Source organism: Diabrotica undecimpunctata, chromosome 1 (assembly GCF_040954645.1).
Source record: "Diabrotica undecimpunctata isolate CICGRU chromosome 1, icDiaUnde3, whole genome shotgun sequence".
Classification (NCBI taxonomy): domain Eukaryota; kingdom Metazoa; phylum Arthropoda; class Insecta; order Coleoptera; family Chrysomelidae; genus Diabrotica; species Diabrotica undecimpunctata.
Window position 1 is genome coordinate 48,727,621 of NC_092803.1, and position 15,938 is coordinate 48,743,558.

The following is a 15,938-nucleotide window of genomic DNA, read 5'->3' on the forward strand; positions in this document are numbered from 1 at the left end:
TTTAAACGTTTAAGTTCACGCATGAAATTTAAGGTACGATGTAAAGTTTTCGAGTAAATCATGAATACACATAATTATATATTTTTTTCTATAATAGCGTAAACAAAACTAAATATAGAAAAAACAAAAATATATTTTATTAAAAGATCTTCAATAATTTCAGCTCCGAATTTAAAGTGTTTTTTGTTAGTTTATGCCAACTACTAAAAACATGATTGATACTAAATTTGAAACTAGTGTTTTTTTTTCTAAATATAGAGAAGAAACATTAGTACAGTTTCTATTTAACTAATAAAACCATTTAAAACATATCGCATTGACGTTAACAAAAATTCAATTTTTATTAAAAAAAAGCTAATAAATCAAACTAATTGTCAAACATCAGTAGTGACTTTTACTCGAAAGTTTTAAATGAAAAAAATTAAAATTAAAAATGGATAGCAAATTAGGCACTAATACAGTAGTCACCAAACAATTATCTTTATTTTTAACATCAACCTCATCTACAACATATCCAACATTATTATCCTACTGTAATGCCGTCAGCAATTTCAATTTATCATCTAAAGAACAAGCAATTGTTCTATCATCAGTATTAGTTATAAAAATACACGCATACACAACAACAGTAGGACTTTTAGTACAACCAAAAAATATTTTGGTACAGTTTCCAAAATAACTTTCTTGAAAGTTAGCTTGCCTGTATATAAATAAAGATGTATTAAGCTTTAGGCGTCAAGTATCTGTTGTCCCAAAAATTATTATTCCTATCCAAAATTCAATTCACATATCTCAAGACAATATCTCTTACACAATCTCTCGCATGGTTTAAATTGTTCTAAATGTAATACCACTGGATATAAAGATAAAAATTGCACTACCAAATTAACAAACACAAAAAAAACTTAACCAACCATCTCAATCTACAAACGTTAGTATATCTGAAAGAGAAAATATTAAAATAACTCAAAAATTCATTACAACAAAAACCCCACCTGGTAATCAATTTAGTCCTCCTTTTTTGACTTTTTTAAATAATTACTATCATGGTTTTAGATACCATCAAATATCTCCTTTAAATAAGAATAAAGTAGGATATGGATAAAAATGCCAGCGTACTTCAGAGAGAACTGGCTGGTATCTCTATAGCCGCAAAAGAGCCAAATAATAATCTGGACAAATAGCAGACAAGCGCTACTAACCTTGAGTAGACCACGTGTCACATCAAGGTTAGTAATGTCCATCGAGTTAGAATCTATGGAGAAGCTATGAGCATATTAACGTGTGTATTAAAAACGGCGTAGGTAGGCGTGGCTAACGGTGATAACCAATATGGCGGTGGGATCATGGCCGGACTCAATAATATTAAAACTTCTATAAAAATATGACTAGTTATTCAGAAGATTTAATCATAATCTACAAAGTGCAATACATTTTTAATAAACTATGATTTATTTATCCCGCGGTAAACACTAAAAACACGATATATTATACATAAAGATAAATTAATACAGTCAAATACTATTAATTTATTCTCTGAATATGGGCCATTACTTTGTTTACATATTTGTATACTAACCTGTAGAACGTTATTCCTGAAGATTTTTTATTAACATTGCTTCTGCCACTGCAACTACGTTGAGAACCAGAAACCATTATTATGTACTATCACAATATATTATTACAGTTTCTATAAAAGTATTATAAAACTAAAAATATTCGAAAAACAACAAACGTAAATAAACATATACGATCTGTCAAAAGTGTTAAAACAATATGGCCGAAGTGAGGTCGTTTTTAGTCACGTGATGCCCTCTCCATACAACTCGATGGTTATGTCAATATCAATAATCAAGGAGTGTCACTAGTCACTAACTCAAGCTTCGTATGGTAATACCAATATCCTTCTTCTTCTTCTTTAGGTACCGTCATCTCTAAGGAGGTTGGTAATCATTACAGCTATTTTTACTTTTGAGATTACAATTTTTCTATAATAGACTACATGATAATCAAACAAGATACCACAATAAAGATCAAAGATGTGCGAGTCAGAAGGGGAGCAGAATGTGGAACGGACCATAAACTACTGACAGCAAAAATGGGCATTAATTGGAAACATTACAAGACCCCCTCTACAGAAGAACAGTTGAACACTATAAGAGAAAAACAATACAATATAGAACTACTCCAAGAACAATCAATTAGAGAACTATACCAACAACGTCTAGACCAAAAATTAATAGAATTTAGATACGGCAACATCGAAGAAATATACGAGCATATAAAGGCGAGTATAAAACAAGCAGCATTCTAAGCCCTTGAAGAAAAGAACATATAACAAATAAATAGCACTATTATGAAATAAATGAACCAACAAAAAGAATAATTGAAGAAAAAAAGCAACTATACAGAAAATGGCTGACTTCAAACAACGAAGAAATTTATAAAGAATATAGAGAAAAAGATAGAGAAGTGAAAAAACAAATAACACAACAAAAGAATAAAGAATGGGAAAGAACCTGCTTAAATATTGAAACATACATAGGAGGTAAAAGAACTTCGAAGTCATGGAAAGTATAGAGAGGATTGAAACAAAACTCAAAAGAAAAAATTAAATTGGGAAATATACAGGACAAAGAATGGAAGGACTATTACAAGGAACTGTTAACAGAACAAAGACCACAATTCATTGGAAAAGAAAACAGGCGAAGATGAAGCAGATCCTCACAACAAGAAATAGAGATAACAGATAGGGAAATGAGAACGGCCATAAAAGCAATCAAAAATAAGAAAGCACCGGGACCTGGAGGCATCTCACCTGACCTTATAAAATACGGATCAAAAAAATTACACCGGATGATACAATGGATATTTTAGAAAGCCATAAATGGGGAATAGCTCCCAAAGGAATGGACGGAAGCATATATGACATCTATATTTAAGAAAGGAGATATAAAACGATGCGAAAACTACAAAGGAATAAGCGTAATATCATCAATAGGAAGATTATATGGGAATATACTGCGAGAAAAGATAGAGCAAGCGATAAAAGGCAAAATCGGGGAGGATCAGGCAGACTTCAGAGCAGGAAGATCATGCATAGACCACATATACACACTGGAACAACTGGAAAAGAAAAAAGCAAAAAATAGAGATATAAATTTGGCATTTGTGGAATTGAGAAAGGCGTATGACTCTGTACCAAGGTCAGAACTATGGGAGGCAATGTACAAATTAGAAATACAGACGGAACTCATAGAAGCTACAAAAGCTCTGTATAAAGAAAATAAAGTGTCCATTAAAATGGGAACAAGAATCCTAGGAGACTTCACTACAACAAAAGTGCTCCTGCAGGGCTGTTCCACATCTCCAACCCTATTCAAAATATACTTAGAGAAAGCCTTGACTACATGGAAAAGAAAGTGCGAAGGCATGGGAGTACCGGTACGGAACGAATACCTATATACGTTAAGCTTTGCAGACGATCAAGTAGTGATTGCACAAGACCAAGACGACCTCAGCTACATGATAAAGAAACTACAAGAAGAATATACCAAGGCTGGCCTAGATATTAACCTCGCGAAAACAGAGTACCTATCTACAAGTGAAGAAGACATAGAAGATCTACAGATTGATGACAAGGTAACAATCAAAGGAAAGGATAAATTCAAATACTTGAGGTTTATAACCACGAAAAAGGCAACAACAGAGGAAGAAATTACACAAAGATTAGGACAAACAAGAACAGCAACCCGACAACTTAACTCAGTATGGTGGGATAGACACCTAAATATGAAGACAAAAACACAGATTTATAAAACATTAGTGCGAAGTATTATGACATATGGGGCTGAAAATTGGATCATAAATAAGAAAAACAGCAGTAAGATAGTAGCAACAAAGATGGAATGCCTGCGAAGATGCTGCAGAGTAACGAGAATGGATAGGAGAAGTAATGACGAAATAAAGTAAAGAACATCAATAGAAACAGACATACTAACATACATAGAACAAAAAAGACTAAAGTGGTATGGACGTGTAAGAAGAACTAGTGACAGCAGATGAATAAAAAGAATAACCGAATGGAGCCCCATAGGAAGGAGGAAAAGAGGACGACCCCGAAAATCCTGAAGGAACGAAGTAGACGACGCCATGAGTAAGAGAGGTCTAAACGATGGAGAATGGGACAGAGAGAGAACAGAGAGAGATGGAAACGGTTGAGCGAGGGAAGGCAGTGAATACTGTAGAATCTCTGAATATAGTTTATATAGATTTTAATTACTCCAAGAATAAAAAAATTTTTAAAAGAAGAGAAAAAGAGCCGTCGTGTTAAAGTGCATTTTTTAAGAAAATGGAAATATAAAGGAACAATAAAAGGAATTCCATCCCTACTAATTGTGAACCCAAAATTGTATCCCTTTACGTTCTAGCTTGTGCGATAATGTGTTTCACCAATTATTTATGTTCTTGGGGCTGTTTTGCATATGACACATTGTCACTGACAGATCTCCCGTCGAGAATCTATTGCGAAAACAAACTGTGGCTGATGTTTTCGGAGCTAAGTGACTAAACTGAAAAGTGGTAGAAATGTGTAATTGACAAGCTAAAATAATATGTTTGTTGCGTAAACAGTATGCTGTATTGGATCTGCTAATTAATTATTTTCTTAATGGAAATTTATTTACTAAGGAATCTGTCTAGAATTAGATACACATTGACAGTCTCTTTGGTACGACAGATAAATAGGATGTCGAATTAGCTGTTCGACATTTTATCGAAAAGACAAGAAAACAAGCATGTAAAAAAGCACAAAATCCTTTTAAATAATATATATTTAGTAAAACGTATTATAGGTTTCTAGTTCTTTAAAATTATAGAAAAACAATGATTTTAACAAAACATTTACTTAATATTGTTTTGAATCTATTTTCTTCTAGCATTTTACTTTTGTAGTACATTGAAATTAGACATTTTGAATGCCTTATTGCATTTCTTAGAATTGTATTTTTTTGAGGAGGGATTTGTTAGGAGGGTAAGTATAAGCTATAAGTTCAAATTTTTTGGGGTCGTCACCCTTGTCCCCCAGACGCCATCTTGGAAAACAGGAGGTGAGTGTTTTCGCGTTGTATCTCATAAACTAGCAAGCCTACACAAAATTTTATTGGACATTATTTGTAGCAAACTAAAGTGTATATAATTTTGTTTTTCTGGTATTACTTTTTATGGTAAAATGGAAAATAAAAAAAAATATTAACAAAAATAACTAAAACTTTTTAAACAAATTTTCTTTTCGGCCCTAACTTTTTTCTAGTTATTTTACAATAAACTGATATCGGTGCAATATAATAGAAGGTTCTACAATGAATTATTTTCACAGAAAATTGTATAATTTCATTAACTTTTCTGGGTTTTACAGCGCTCTGGGTTCTTGATTACTCGTAAGAATACGATAAAAACGAACCATTAGACATAGTTTTCTATTATATGTTTCTTATTCATATTATTTTAAATTAATTTTATTATTTTCTTAACATTCCTATGCTATTATTAATTTAATATTAACTCATTCCGCCACCAGAAAACTTATCTGACCTCGTGCGCTTACGTCGAACGAAAAAGGACTAATGGACAGAGATACAGTTTAATAAAAATACCATGCTAATATTATTACAAGATCAGTTTCTTGGTAGTGAAAAAACAAAACAAACTTAATAGACTTTTTAAAACTGCTATATCAAAAGTGGGTTTTAGTGTGAATCTGACGAAGATCCTTCGTTCTGCGATTGCTGACGACATAAGAAAGGAAGCAGTCCAATGTTTGTCCAGTGTCTAATTTTTTGAAGCCTTTAAAGGGTGTAACTTGCATCAATTATAATTTCCTTCAAGTTTTAGAACTGGCGACGTCATTGCAGAGAATTTGCTGTTTTTCCATGCTTTGTTCATCAAAAAATTCATCAAAATTTTAAAGAAACATCCTGAGTTAACTAGGGCAACAGCATTTTTTCTTAGTGAGAGAGCTGAGCCATCTTTGCCTACTGTCGTTGTTAAACGTTTTTTGTCTCTTTATATGGTGAAAATAAAGATAACAGCTTGAGATACAAACGATTCGATAAACATTGACCAATTACATTTAAATCATCATCGCTTCTGCCAACATAAGATGCAGCTCGTTTCCACGAGATGAGTTTATCACGAAGAAACACTGCGATCCTAAAGATTAATGCTGGAAAAAGCCTGGAAAAATTTGGATACTAATCAAAACTCTCAAAACTCCAGCAACCCCCAAACTTCTGAAAATAATTTTTGCAGATACAAGGGTAATTGTAAAAGTATGTGTGGTTGCCGACAAGTAGGCCCCAAATACTATGCAGTGTGCCTCAATTGTTCTGGTGAAACCTGCAGTGTCGTCATGCAAATATTAAAGTTAATCGAAAAATTCAAAGAATTCCAATGTAAAATGCACACAGTGATGTCAATTCTTTCGTTCTTTTGCAAACATTTACCTTCGATACTTAATTGAATTCTGAACCGCAGCCTGGACTATCAAAAAAAAATCAAAATTAAACAAATTGGTAGTAAAAATTTTCCTTTGAAAAACCCTTTATAATATTGATATTATGTCATTTTATTGTAAAATAACCGGAAAAAAATTTGTAACGACCAAAGTATTGCTAGTTTACGAGATACATCGCGAAACCCTTTGCACTCCTTATTCCAAGGTGGCGAGTATTCAAGAAGCCTTTGGAGCGCTGTAAAATCCAGAGAAAAGTAAACCGCCGAATCATAGTCGACGAGTCCGAACACTATTCATCACAATATTCCGCAGTGTCCGAAGACAGAAAAAAAACGAACACATTATAATGCCACAAAGGGTCCCGTAGATACATTGGACAAGTTTATTGCCGAATACATCTACAACAGACAATCCAAAAAGTAGACAGCTACATTGTTTATGGACATACTTAACATTGAAGCAGTAAATGATTTTAAGATGTGGGTTCATCTTAACTTTGAATGGAAATGTCAATATTTAAACAAAAAAAGACGTTTTTATGACAGTTAGGCAAATGATTTTTAGAGCCACGCTTAAAAAAAAGTAAGCGACCCAACAATTCAATTTCGTCTAACCAACAAAACAAAAGAAAGTATCAATCAGATATTGACAAAACTGGAATATCATTACAACGTAGAACAACCCGTAGAAGAACTTAATTTCTAGTAATAGTTATTGATAAAAATGTCAAAATTATATCTTGTATGTATTATTTACCAGCAAAAATAAGAGTGTACAAGACAATAATTCGTTCCACAATACCGTATGGAAGCGAGACATGGACTCTGAACCAGCGGGAAACGACAAAATTACTGATACTGGAAAGAAAGATACTGCGGACTATCTATGGGCCTTGCAGAGAAGAGACAACAGGAGAATGGAGAAGAAGACACAATGATGAACTCTAGTCAGTATATTGAGATGAAAACATAGTCCGCTACATTAAATCAAAACGAATAAGATGGGCGCGCCACGTACTAAGATCGAGTGACGAAAAACTCCTGAAAGTCACATTCTGGAAAAGGCCCGATGGCAGAAAGTCAGTTGGTCGCCCAAGAAAGAGATGGAAGGACGCAGTAACCAGTGATATACACAAAATGGGAATACAGCAACGGGAAATAGCTGCTCAGGACCGACAACAATGGAGGGAAATAGTAAACGCGGCCAAGACTCACAAGAGTTGTAGAGCCAAATGATGATGATGATGATGATGATGTATTATCACTTTTATCTTTTTACAATAATTTTGTATAAATATCCAAAAAAAATGTGGCGATAATTCAGCCCACCTAGTACTCAATATTTTAAAATTGATTTGGTAAGTATTAGAAAGTTTAAGGTAATAAATGATACAAAAACTTAGATGAATAGTGACATAAAGTATACTTACGTGTTTTTTACAGTTTCAGTTCAAAGTAATTTAAAGTTTTGAAAACTTATGCCATTTTGGTGCCAGACGCAAAATGTTTACTCTCTGAATCTTCTTGCGCATGATGACAGTGGCAGAATGTTTTACTATCAGTGCCAAGTAATTATAGTTATGTGTTTATTGTATTTCTGAAGACAATTACGCAATTAAAAATATTTACAAAAACATTTGCAAATACGTCGTTGTAAAATAACTCCAAAAGCACTTAATAATAAAAATTACAGGGTATTGCTTCGAAACAATCCACACACTTCAAATAAACAGGTTAGGGTTAATTACGCTCAACAACAAAAACCCCCATTATGAACAAAATACACTAAACAACAATGGAATACTTGAAATATTCTTAGTTGCCTCTTCAACCAGTAAATAATTACAACGGCAACGTCGTACATAAACTTCCGACCCCTGGCATCCAGACTTTTGTATTGAAAATCGGGGTCGCTCCCTTTGGAGCACTGGGTCTCTGTTGTATTCGTTCCGAAGATTTAAGGGAAATGGGAAAGTGTCTTATTTAATTTAACAATGATTGGAGCGGGAAGAAAGGGTTCCTTTCGTTTGAATATAATAATAAATGATTACGAACTTAAGGCATTGGAGTTATGCCTTCAATTTTCGATAAATTTTGAGTGAAAAGAAAACAGAAAGTTTCTAATAAAATATAATTATTGAAGATTTTATGGAATACTGCCATCATCAAATCGAAGCGGAATTTCTAATTTTCTGTATCGAGTAATGCACAACTTTTGCTAGTCAAATTTGTACCACGGAGCAGGTGAGATTGTTTCGTATTCTTTAACTATATATATATATATATATATATATATATATATATATATATATATATATATATATATATATATATATATATGAAAGTAAAATATTGCATTTCATTTCAATCGGAACTCCAACCATTGCTCTACACGTGTTTCGAGTTATTCAACTCATCATCAGGAGCACTTGTGGAAGTTCAACTGAAATGAAATGCAGTCTAGTATTTGGTTATTATAACCAAAATAACAGCCAGGTACGCTAGCAGCGACATCTATACGAAGTAACAAGAAGTCCAGAGACCTCTCTCTGATAGTAAATTAGGTGAACCGCAAATTCAAAGCCTCTTACTAGAGACTTTTAACGATGCTAGAAGTCATTTTACTTCAACATGCATCTACGATTCACCTTTGAAAATTACTATCTTTTTTGCTCTTTACGTAGAGAAAGACGTTTAAATGAAAGTAAAAGATTGCATTTCATTTCAATCGGAACTCCACCATTGCTCTACACGTGTTTCGAGTTATTCAACTCATCATCCACTATCATCCAGCAAATCTATAGCAAAATAACTTCTGGAACTTCTTTTAGTTGCATAATAATGTAGTAGTATGTAGTTATGATGACAATCAAAGAGTTTCTGTATTAAATTACATCCTTCTACAGGTACTAATTTTTTTAAATTTTTGGTGGGGGAGTTGCTATAGTTTCCCTGCAACTAAAAAAATAAGAGAGGCATGGAACTATTACAAAAAATCCCTCGGATGTGTGATTGTAATGTGTAAAAAAGTGCTTGGAAAATTATATCTGATTTTTCAAAATGTAAAAAAGTAATATAACGCTATAATCCATTTCCATCATATTGATAGCACATTATGTAAGCAAATCTCTAAACTGTTGATACGGGTGACTCAATGAAAAATAGATATTTGTCAACAAGTTTACAGAAGTATATAGAAAAACAATTTTAAATTGAGTCTGACCACCAGGTATAAAGGTTGAATTAGAATAGAATACAATAGTTTTGAGGGTTACTAATCCCTAAATAAAGTTGCCAGTGTCGGAGTGATGGAGAATAACAGGTACTAATGAATTTGCAAGAAATGTAAGATGTTTATTTTATTGGTTATATATAAAATAATGTGTCGCCGTAACAGGGGCCGATTTATAAAAAAATGAATATTATTTTAATCAAATTCCATTTCAGATTCACTGCTTTCTGCAGAATCTAAGGAATCTTCAACTCCAATGTTAATTATTACCGGTTCCAGCATTGCATCAGTCATATTATCCAAATTCCACATTTTATTTTCTTCCTTGTGAACATGACTAACAGCATTTTTCCAATTTTCTGGAGTTACTTTTGATAAGGAATGTTGTAATAATTGTTGTAAGTCTTTTAATTTAAAAGTTTTGTTGTTGCGTCCGACTTCACCCTTTACTTGAGACCATATATTTTCTATCGAATTCAGATCACAGTGGTATGGGGGTAAACGTAAAATAATTACATCACAATGCCATTTCATCAATTATATATTTTTTATAAGCTGCTTTATGTTGCCTTACAATAGATAATAATTCCTTTTTTGTCGAATTCTCATTGTACTCAATTGCGTGTTTATCCAACCATTCGATTATCTCTCCTTTTTCCCATGCCGTTGTTGGCAATTTTTCTGCTAGTCTTGAATGGTACTAGCATTATCCATGACTATGGCAGAATTTTTTGGAATTAAATCCAACATTTGCTCAAAATATTCTTCAAAATCGTAAGCAGTCATTTCCTCGTGGTAGTCTTTGGTTGATTTTGAGGCAAAACTTAATAATCCACCATTGACAAAACCGTATTCGTTTCCAATATGGGTTATTATGAGTCTGCGTCCTTTTCCAACGGGAATATTGTTTATTCCAGTAGATACACCTTCGATGAATGCCTGACGGGAACTTTTCACATTTGTATCAACCCATAGATATGGTACACTATGACCTTCATTTAGCCAAGTCTCGTCCAAATAAAAAATTGTTTTCCCTTCTTCTCGGTACTTTTTAATAGTTCTTACATAATCTCGTCTCCAGCATACAATGCAATCTTTTTCAATTAAAACGAATTTTCTTCTATTCTTTTGCCAACGAAATCCCATCTCTCTCAATAGTCCCCATAATTTCTTGTTGCTTATGATTGGTAACCCTTCGTTTTCTCTAATTAATGTTTGGATTTTGTCCAATGTTTGAAATTCATTGTAAAAAAAAATGAGTGGACGCTGCGTCTTATCATGTTTTTATGTATTTCTTCAATTTCCAAGAGTTTACTCCCTCCGCTCTTCTTGGGAGATGAAACAGTTCCTTCTTTTCTTTCTTTTAGGAATCTATAAATTGTTGCTTCTTCAATCCCTGTCATATTTGAACACATGTTAACGATTTCACGAACATTACAAAGGGCGTTGATGTACAAGTGCATCGTGTACATTGAATATTATATTTTTCTCTCTTAGACTGAAGGCACCTTTAAAACTACACTTAACAGGGATAAAACCTTTTGTCGACGTCATTTTTAAATGCAAATAACAAAATATCGACACCAAAAACGTAGGTAGGTAAGACATGAACAATGTACACCTACAAACTAAATGGAAGTTGCAAACAATTTCTAATTTATATTATTGGCATAAGCTGTAATGTGGCATAAAAACTACTTATTTCACCTTTAAATTACTGTTTACATTAATTTATTTCGTGAAACATTGAATTCTCTCGTTAATCACCCGTGTATAATTTACAATAATCGTGTGGCATATATAACGACGTTTTTTACGCACAAAAAAGGTAGGTATAGTGAAATTAGTGGAAACTTATTTTACAGAAGATTTTTTAAAAGATAATGAATTGTTGACGGCATCTTAAAATATTAATTTTTTTTATTTATTTCAAAACAAGTATAGGGTGACGATTATGGTTTTTTGACCTGTTGAGGATTTGCATACATAATGTGTTATCAATATGATGGAAAAGGACTATATCAAATGGGGATAACATAATCACAGATTTATTAGAAATAGCCAATACTTTTAATCTGTTTTTTTAAAGTGTTTCATTAAAAGCAATAGCGACCATCCCAAAAAAAATCTGATAGTACATACATTTGTAACAACACTATTTTGGATGACCAACTTCTTCTTCATCCATACACTACATTAGAATTAAACCAAATATTAAACCAAAAACTAAAAAACAAAATATCTCAAACCTTTGATGAAATACTAAAAGTTTATAGTTTTTATTAAAAAAATGTGGTTTCTTTTATAATGCCTCCATTAACATATTTAGGTAATTTATCATTTTCAAATGGCGACTTTTCCAATTATATAAAAACTGTAAAGGTGATACCAATTCATAAAAAGGTAACCCTAAATAAGTGAATAATTACTGTCCAATAACAATTTCTTCGGTATTTACTTATCTTATCTTTGAATATACTTATTTCCAAAGACTTAATTCATTTTTACAGATAAATTAGTAACTAACATGGTTGACACTCTAAAAAATATACCAATACCTTTCTATTATGATAATCTTACAGGTTTAATAGAAGCAGGACAAAGTCCTATTTGGATATTTTTTGATATCCTTAGGGCTTTTGACTGTGTCAATGACGAAATTTTAATTTATAAATTAATAAATATGGTTATTCAAGGACGTGTATTAAATTGATTACTATCTTATTTAACTGCACGTCGAGAATACGTCGGCTTTACCGAGAAAGGTAAAAAATCAAATGCGAGTCATAAATCTAACTATCTCGATAATAATTGAGGAGTACCACAACGTTTCATTAGTAAAGTTTCCAGGAATTCATATAGATGAATGTCTTAATTGAAGAAAACATTGTGATTCACTTCGCAAAATTATACTCAGTAATTTAAGTTTTTTGTTTTGAAATGTAAAACAAATTTTAACGGAGAAACAATTAATATTTATTTTAAAGAACAAGTAGACATAGTAAATAAGTCTTTATTGTATGAAAAAGGATAACACGGTATATTGGTATCCCTCATAATACAAGCTGTAGACAATATTTTCAAAATAATGTCTTTGGCCATCCAAGCTTTGGTCTGTCTTTATATTCTGAAGACTTGTATATTTGTATTTAAAAACCTCGAAAATTTTACAACCAATGGACAAATTCAAAACTTTACTAGATATAAAGATACCTTACGTGCAGGGGAAATATATATTTCAGGTCTGCTAGTATAATGGGACATTTTAATACATTATCAATGCATATAAAACTGTGTAAGAGCATGTAAAACTTTAAACTAAATTTAAAGGAATTTTTGACTGCATACATTTTCTATTTAATTGAAGAATTTCTTCAATTTTAAATGTTTTTTTTTTGTTGTTGTTAGTTTGTTTTATTTAATTCACTGACCAATTCTACACAAACTATGTTTGTCTGAAAGGAAACAAAGCATTTATTCATTTATTAATTGTATTCCTCTCTTGAAAAGAAAAATACTAATATCTGCAAAACTTGCGAATACTGTATACATTAAATATAACGTATAAGTACTCATATTAGTTTTAGTTATTGTTTTAAATAAATTATTTATTAATTAAATACTCTAAATCTTCGATATTTCATTATTCCAAAATTGTCCTGAATACGTACCTGTCACTCCTCCCACTCATTTGTCCTACTAGAAATATTTGGCAGCCTTTGCGCCTCTGTTTGTTGCCTAAATGTTATATCTTTCGTTTCATCAATGTAAGATGTCGCTATACGTTCATTAATAATAAAGATACTGTGTAGTGTCCTTTTGGTAGTCGCCTTGTTTGTACGCCTTGACTTAATATATTTGTTATTTCCTCCCCTTTCATTTGCTATGTCGCATGTTAGGATTTGTTCAGTTGTTTATTTTGTATTCAGATAGAGGCCTTCTTTAAGCCAATCAATTAAAATGTGTCTTTTAGTTAAACTATTTTTATCCATAGTGCTGTATGACATATCGTACATAACTATACGTTCATTAGTAATGAAGACACTGTGTAGTGCCCTTTTGCTAGTCGCCTAATGAAGCAATGTGTGTTTTTCCTATCTTAACATATTCGCTACCCCCTCTCCTTTCCAATGATCATACATCACAATCAAGCAAACTATTCTACCCCCACCACAAAACGCTCAAAAAATGAGCAGAATGAACCTTAGCATTTTCTTATGAGATTTTACATGGGAAATAAAACAGAAGCGATATAGCAGACTTTTTACAGGTATAACTTTTACTTAATTTTATTTAGTTTTAATTTTCTTTTATTTTGGTAAAACGCTGGCATTTGTTAAACGTCATTTTATTTTTATAGTAAGTGTATATTATGTGTATCTTACCCAATGAGGTATAATAAATATATATTATACGTCATTGATCTTATCTTTTGGCAATTAGCAATAAATCAACCGTATAGTTTCAAGACCAAATATGATTGAAATGTCAGATGTTCAGATTTCTTTCCTAGGTGGCGTAGTTACCTTACTGGACAAACAGTGTACTTGTCATCCTAGCCTTTTATACAGATAGAGTGTCAAGTTGTTATAAAAAAACTTTGCCTGCTATTACAAAATATGTAGAGAGTACCAATTCTACATCTGTTACACCCAGAAGGAATAATTTCTTGAACTCAATTTTTTGGCAGCAGAATGACTATATTTAAAACATGCTATGCAGTCTAATTGTATTCAGTGTAAGAAAATGCCTTGAGTTCAAAGACACCAAACTTACCACCATGTTAGCGATTTTGGCAGGGGTAGCATTATTGCATATAGAGATATGGGTTTGTCATATCGCGAAATTGGCCGTCGTGTTAATTGTGCGGCAATGACGGTTATGTGTGTCTGTTATGTGTGAACAAACGAAGATAGATGAACACGAAGAAAACCAACTGGTCAACCGAGGCATACCACAGAGCGTCAAGATAGGTGCTTTAGATTACTGGCTCTGCGAGACCGTTTTACTATTACGTGTCACATTACTGACCAATGGTTTGGAGTAGTAGGTAGACCTGTTATTATGCGTATACTATACCGTCGCATTCGAGCCTTTGGACTGGTTCTATTCCGTCTACAATTAGTGCTTCTTTTGACTGCTGACCACTGTCCTCAAAGTTTGAATTGGTGCAGAGAACGGCAGCATTGGGTGGCAGAATGGCGTAATGTAGCATTTAGCGATGAATCACGATTCTGTTTAGAAATGCATGATAGTCGCATTATGGTAAGACGCCGCCGTGGATAGCGACGAGATATCAAGTTTGCTGTTGAGAGGTGTGTACACAGGACAGTTGGAGTAATGGTTTAGGGAGCTATTGCCTATGGTAGTCGATCACCACTTGTGTTTATTCCGGGTAATATGACTGTACTCCTGATTTAAATCCCATCAAACATGTATGAGGCTTTCAAAATGTGGTGCTATAGAATAATTTTAAAAGTTTCCTGGGTGGAGAAGATTAGAAACTCCACAATACTAGAACGTCTCAGGAAGACTACTGAGATCATAAAAAGCATCAAGCAGAGAAAGCTGGAGTATTTGTAATGAGAGGTCCCAAATATAGGTTGCTACAAAATATCATGCAAGGATAAATAGCAGGCAAACGCAGTCCAGGACGAAGAAGAACCTCATGGCCGAAGAACTTGCGAGATTGGTATGACGTTGATACAATCATGCTATTTAGGGTGGCAGTGAATAAAATTAAGATAGCTATGATGGTAACCAACATTCTAAAAGGACATGGTACATGAAGAAGAAGAAACATGTATGGGATATAATGGGAAGGAGACTGTCCACTTTGCACCGTCCTCCACAGACTCTGGCACAGTTAATACATAAAGTTCAAGTTGCTTGGAACGAGGTGCCACAAACAGACTTCGATCATCTCATTTTGTCAAGGCCTAGACGTATACAGGAGTGTATTCAGCTACGGGGTCGCCAAACAAATTATTTGTTTTTTTTTATTACTTGTTAATAAAAATTTTTGACAACGTTATCGTTTGATTCTTGATGTAAATCTACCATGTTGCCAAAAAATTAAGTTTAAGAAATTATTCCTTCTAGGTGTAGCACTTCTTATGTCACTGAGTATATTAAGAAAACCAGAAATAAGCGATTAAATAAGGTCATATGACGTTAAAAATATTAAAAATAA

General features: G+C 32.8%; 1 protein-coding gene across 2 annotated transcripts in view; it reads right to left on the reverse strand.

Moving 5' to 3' along the window:
• The window catches only part of LOC140448963 (acetylcholine receptor subunit alpha-like), a 1,000,791-nt gene that overhangs the window by 470,123 nt on the left and 514,730 nt on the right, over positions 1–15,938 (reverse strand). The window lies entirely within an intron of this gene.